We start from the raw sequence: 6,616 nt of genomic DNA on the forward strand, positions 1-6,616 counted from the left end.
GATCATGTTTTCCCCTTAATCGTCGTTTACTGTTTATTACTTCTACACAGAAATACGGTAGTTTCACGTCAGTTTTATCCATAAGAATTGCAACTTGAATGTGACGTTTGCCGTTTGCCGTAAACGTGAATCTTAATCTCTCTAATTACCTGCCATTACATCTTCTCTCCTCGCTACTAGCCGCTACGGATGGAGTCCCTCTCTAGCGGTGAGGAACGATTAGAGACGTCTGTATTACAGGTAATGCAAACAACTGAAACAAGTATTTCAAATAAACATGATAAAGTTAAGAATCCCAGCTGGTCGAAGGAAAAGCAAATGGCAGTTTACAAGCATGATAGCAGATTTGAACTCGGGGCTACCGAGAACAAATCCAGGTACAAGTCAGGGCGGGGCCTCCGGATTGCAAGTTCAGTGTTCTAACCACTTGGCCACGCTGCTTTCTTTTTACTACGTCTAAGCTCACGCTTGTCATCCTTCGGCTTAAAATTCTTATTAATATTCTCTATTTTCACTTGAAGCAACTCCAGTTCAACTTACGGTAGACCTTGGGGTTTTTCTGCTTGATGTGATAAATCGGCAGTTTAGTGCACATGGTGGCCATTTCATCACTCAGGAACGAGCGATCATCGAGAGTGCCAACAACCACATATTCAGTTTTCCCCTGGATTTTTCCCTTGCTGGTACCTGGCTTCGATTCATGAAGGAAAAGAAAGCGAAGATGCATAAACCTTAATGATAATATCGCAGACAAGATGATGATGAGAAAGTGAACGACAACTAGTTTTTCGAAATTGCCGTCCGCGAGGGAAACGTGCACAGAAAATAAATAACCAAATAACAGAAAGCAATTTGTTTATTTTAAGAAATTATTGTCGTGTACTTACTTACCATTTCAAGCAGTTTTTTGAGATCGGCAGGCTTTAACTGATTGCCAGTAGAGTCGCTCAAAAAACAGGCTTTCGATTTAGACAGTCGGTACATAGCAATGTTCAGCGTCAAGAAACAAAGAAGACAGTGAATTAGCTAACTTGCCGGTTGGCACGTACGATTTACGGTATGCATGGGCGAAGAAATCATTAGTAGTCACTGATCAATGACAGTCACTCAAAAGGAAAGGAAAGATGAAAAGAAGGCCAAACTGCAAAAAGAGAAGAAAGGAAGGAAAGAAAACGGAGGCTCCTAATCACTAAGTCCCTCTATTGTACACACCTGCTTGAAGTCGAAAAGAATACCGACTTTTCCAGCGCCGCGGCCCTCACTTGAAATGTGGACGGTTTCTGTTTTCTTTCCGGTGTCGATCTTAATTGTTTCATTTACTTCTTTGTTTCCATCCTTAACTTCAACTTTGTATTCCGATGTCGTCCCCTGCGAGGAAAAAAACATACTGTCAATCCTTCTTGTTTGGAAACTCCTGATCTGTACTTGTAAGAAACACAAAAAATATTCATGAGGCATGTACATTTTATGCGAAGATTTTTCAGTAGTCTCAAAAGTCAGAAAGTGTTTACCTTGTATAGCGCAACGAACAATATCACTGATGGAAGCATTGCCAAGTAGCGTTTATTTGAATGGCCGTACTGGTAGCATTTTATCCGCAGGCTGAGAAAGTTGTAATGTTGCCTTGGTCAACGCAAAACCGGCACTTTGAACCTTGATCTACTGGCCTTACATCTACGATTGCGCTCATTTTGTTTGCAAAGCTACACTAGTAGTCCAGGCTTTCAAAAATTGAATCTTGTAAGAGAATGCATATTACTCCGTCCCCAGCAGGATTGTAGATTTTAGATTGGATTACAACCCGAGATTATTGCTTTATTTTGAATGCCCCCTCACCTTCAGTGGATACTAAATTCCCAAAAATGAATAAAAACGGCAGCAAGTCCGTCTTACCTTTTTCTCGTCTGCTTCCCATTTAAACAGCGTCGCTCCTGAGGTGATAACAACAAAGACAGCAAAGCACAGAAAAAAAGCTTTGAACTCCTGATGTAAAAACGGATAAGATCAGTTCTACAAATTTGTCGAAGTATGGGTTACTATGTTGGATAGGGTGGTTGTGGTGTGTAGCTGATCGGGGACGTTGAAAGTTGCTCTATTGCATTCGGAAGTGTAAGCTTCTAATCTTACCATCTTAGCTTTTTACTCCTTCAGATCAGACAATGCTCTTCTTCTTTATTCGTTGTATTGTTGTTGTAGCACAGACTTTCCTGGACCAATTGTTCCACTGAATGTGAATGCTGAGGAAACACGTACAAGTCAATCATTTAACAGGTCACAAAAGGCTCCCTTGGAAAGGACCGTCTCACACAAAGATGTCTGGTTTAATGATCAGCGAAAAAGATTTAACTCATTTTGATCGTCGAGGCTGTGCCATTATTGAAATATCAAGGAGAAAAAGCTTGATTTTAGGAGCAGCGCTTTGACATTTTTGAAGCGCTGGAGAGACGAACGCGATTGATCTTTATGAGGACTTTGTTGCAAGTTTTGAGACTTTCAGTGACAAAAAAGAAGTAAGAAAGATGTTTATGTGCACAAAACACGTGGTGTAGGGATTTGCAAAGAAATTTTAATTTCAGTTATATAGTAAGTAAAAAACCCAAAAGTACAATACCACAAACTGTCACGAGGTTTCTTTGGCGTATAAAGTGACAGACCCAAGTGCAGCGAATACTAGTTTCCATCTGGTAGGCGTTAACACTATTACACTGACATTAATGACTCCTACTTAGTTTATGTTCTTCATAAACTTCAGACTGACCTTACTTCTTACTGGCATAATGTCTTCTTGAACTTAATTCATCTTTTTCTTCGTACTGTTTTAACTTCGATGCCAGTTCGATGTAACATATCCTTCTCATGATACTATGGTTTGTATCGAGTGTGGCAAGTGGCACGCCTCATTTAGATACAAGATATCGAAGTAGTGATACTCGCAGAAGTGATAAAAACCTTTCAAAACATAAAATTAAGTACTCGATCGTTTGCCATATAGGAGATTCGTTCATAACACCGGCGCGGACATGTTCTGTGTTGCCGAGTGTGTGTTCGTTTCTCCGCAAGAGTCTTTCACACGTTATGTCCCATAGTTTCGAAAAAGAGTTTCTCGAATGACTTATGGAGAATGCTTAAAAGCCTTTATTTGGGTTTTTAGAACGATAATAAAAGACAAAATTAAAGCCATAGGTATTCACTGTCAAAACAAGCTTACAAGCCAGACTTACTTGATTTGATTGATTCACTTTTATTTGAATACGGTAATTTCATAAGTTACATAACTTCTTTACATGAAAGCCGTATAGAAACAGAAGTAAATACTGTACAACTACACTAAAAATATGTACAAGTAATAAAATATAGTAAAATGTAGTCAACAGTTTGCCTGCCTACTAGCCAGTTTTCTATTAAAGATAGCTTTAGATTCGGACGCTTTTATGTCATTTGGAATGAATTCCACAGCATTCCTCCTCTGTATGAGAAAGACCCCTTATAATATTCTGTTTTTGGAACGTGGTCCAGTACAACATTATATTCCGCATTTCTTAGCATAGACTTATAAGGGTTGTTCTCACAGACATTCGAGAAAAGATCGCTTAAGTAACTAGGTACATTTCCATTCACTGTATCATACATTAATAGACTTAAGTGCCTTTGACGCCTTGAGGCAAGCTCTTCCCAGTTTAGTTGTTTTCGTATTTGTGCTGAACGAACGTCATAACCTTGAAAGGTTATTATGCGTGCAGCACGATTTTGTAATTTCTGGATCCTAGTGGCAAGTCCCTGGTCTAAATTGTCCCAAACAACGTCGCAGTAGTCGAACACAGGCTGGATAAGAGATTTGTAAATAGTATTTAGAACATCTAATGGTACATAATCACGTGCCTGTTTTAGACCACTGATGGATCGATTGACTTTTGAACAAAGTTTGTCAACATGCTCGTTCCATTTAAGATTTTCATCTAAGTGAATTCCTAAATATTTTGTTGTTTGGACTCGTTTAACGTGATTGTTGCCAATCTTAATTGGAAAGTCTCTTCCTAAGTTAGATAATTTGAAGGTAGTTGTTAAGAACATATACTCCGTTTTAGTGACATTTAAGCTTAACTTATTTGCAAGAAGCCAGTCCCTAACGCGAGTTAGGTCATTATTTACCTTGGCATATAGTTCAGCAGTGGATACAGAGGACGCATATATCGTGGTATCATCGGCATACATGTTTGCTTTGGTATGGAGAAGACATCCAGGGAGATTATTGATATAAATTAAAAACAACAAAGGGCCTACAACTCCACAACTTATCAACTGGGGCTTAGATACACAGCCCTCTACTACACACTGCTGTTGCCTATCTGATAGGTACGATGAAAACCAGTCGAGCGTTACACCCTTCAGACCATAGAGCTCAAGCTTTTTTACTTGCTCATAGAAAGCGAGATTTGAGCTAAATGGGTAGTAAAATATTTAATTTCTTTCACGGTGTGTCATACACGAACTTACCTATACTGAGAAACGCTCGCACAGTCCTTGCCTCCAGCTGCAACTGTCTCCAGATGTGCGCCTAGAGCCAACTGATTCAAAGTTACATCAATTTCTGTGTTTAATACCCTTTGGCTGGTAAGAGGCAAAGTTAAATGCTATATTGTTAAGGCGCTAAACTTGAGCATCACTTAGTTGTTGGAGAGAGTATATTAGTCGTCTTTTTTAACAGTAACGGCAATTTAACCTCTTACATATCTCGTAACAATCGATGAACAGTACAAGAAACGATGTTGAACAGTATTCACTCGAGCGTTTCCACTACTTTCTTTTTTTTTTTTTTACGAAAATAACCTTCAAGCTCTAAACAGCGGGGCTTGTCGAATTAAAACGTTAAGTTCCCAATTATAGGGATCCTTGGGGCTGGCTTTTTTCGGGGATTCGTTGTTTCCGGGGCTCAAAAAGTGTTAACTTTTTAGACAACACGATGAAAATAACGCCTGATGCAAATGTAGTTGGAACACTGTATTCCTTCAATCGCCGTCCTCGAGTTTCAGCGCTTATTGCCGACTCATAGCTGTCCCCTAAAATACCTATAGGGGATTATGTTGTCCCAATGACCTTAGTAATTCCAGTAAAATGGGAAAAACCCTATTGGGTATATTCCGCTGGACGTCTTAGGGACCGGTCATTATTTATCACCTGGGGGGGTCGGAGGATTTTGGGGGGGATCACTTGATTTTTAGGAGAACAGAGGGGGGGATCAGTCTTAACTGAGAGCCCAAAAGGGGGGGATCACTGAAAATTTTGGAAGGATTCAGAGGGGGGACCACTCAAATCTGCTTGAACAATGCCAGTTTGAAAGCATACAACATAAATGTGCCCATTCTGCAGGGAGATGATAGCATTTGCAATCTCAATTTGTTCTAAAACAACTTTATTTAAAAAACGGAAGTCTGTCACACTGGCGAATGTGTGCATTTCAATTTATATCGAGAAAGCTTTGTTTTAACGCTTTTATATTTTTCCTTTTATAACGTGCTCATGACTTAGCTAATATTCATCTTTAAACATGACAGGTGAATTCTAAATTGTGAACTATATAAACTTCTGATAACTGAAACATTGTAAAAAGCGTGTTTGTTTAAACATAAACCATTTATCGCCTCTCCAGGAATGGGCGTCCTGTGTCAGCTCTATACTAAATTCGATTCAACTGCTTCATCTGCCTCATCTTGAGCCTCATCATCCCATTCAACAACTTCATTTGCTTCTTGAGCCTCGTCATCCGATTCAACTGCAACATTTAGTCCCCTTCGGCAGGTTGACACTGGACTTTGTGCCCTTAAAATGGCCGCTACTTGCTCTAGATTTTTTGCTAGGGTCGTGCTAAAAATACCCTTTTCTAGTAGCCATAGCAAAGGGTCTAGATGCAAACGCCTTGTTAGTTTCTTAGCAAAGTCAGCATTGATGCTATCTACAGGAGTAACTCTATCATTCTCTTCGATTGAACCGAAAATTTGCCCCGCGACCTCGATTGAGGTCAAGTTTCCTAAGAGATGACGTGCCCTCTGCTTGAGTCGCTTGTCCTTGGTTTTTCGGACCTTCCTCTTATTTTCCTTCTTTCTTCTTGACATTGTTGATTTTCTTGCGCACAAAGGAAACTTCTTTGACAGGTTAATATGCGCTGTTTTCAACTTGTTGGATGCGGACTGAAGTTCCTCGTGCAGTGTAGTGATTCGCCTATGTGCTTCTTCTAAATAGGCCAACTCATCGCCTGCAAATGACTTTAGAGTGTGGTCCTCTGAAAATTGTCGCTAAATATGACCTGCTGATAGGGACTTGGCGGACTGCTATTTGGCACTCTAAAAAAAGTAACTTTGCAGTTTCAAGCACTGATTGCAGTTTCAAGCACTTGCAGTTTTAAGCAAGATTGCTTGTATGTCAACTGAATTCAGATGTCTGGATCCAGACTAGAAAAAGACACGGATCAAGAGACACTTTTAAAAAAAGACTGCACGATAACGGCTTTATTATGCTGTAAGTACATCATAGTTAGAAATACTACCTGTATATGAACGTTTAAAACACTAAATATACACGTCGAAAGGTGAATATGGGTACAAAGACAAGGGGGGGGGGA

The 6,616-nt window shown here is 39.7% G+C and overlaps 1 long non-coding RNA gene across 1 annotated transcript; it reads right to left on the bottom strand.

Annotated features, from left to right (window-relative positions):
• Nucleotides 1-1,217: 1,217 nt before the first annotated feature.
• Nucleotides 1,218-4,597, bottom strand: LOC140950971 (uncharacterized). The gene is made up of 4 exons (XR_012167226.1): nt 4,495-4,597; nt 2,128-2,237; nt 1,894-1,983; nt 1,218-1,368 (listed from the first exon to the last, which is right to left on the bottom strand). It is a non-coding gene; the product is annotated as an uncharacterized lncRNA (long non-coding RNA).
• Nucleotides 4,598-6,616: the final 2,019 nt, after the last annotated feature.

The sequence above is a fragment of the Porites lutea genome, chromosome 1 (assembly GCF_958299795.1).
Source record: "Porites lutea chromosome 1, jaPorLute2.1, whole genome shotgun sequence".
NCBI classification, from domain to species: Eukaryota; Metazoa; Cnidaria; class Anthozoa; order Scleractinia; family Poritidae; genus Porites; species Porites lutea.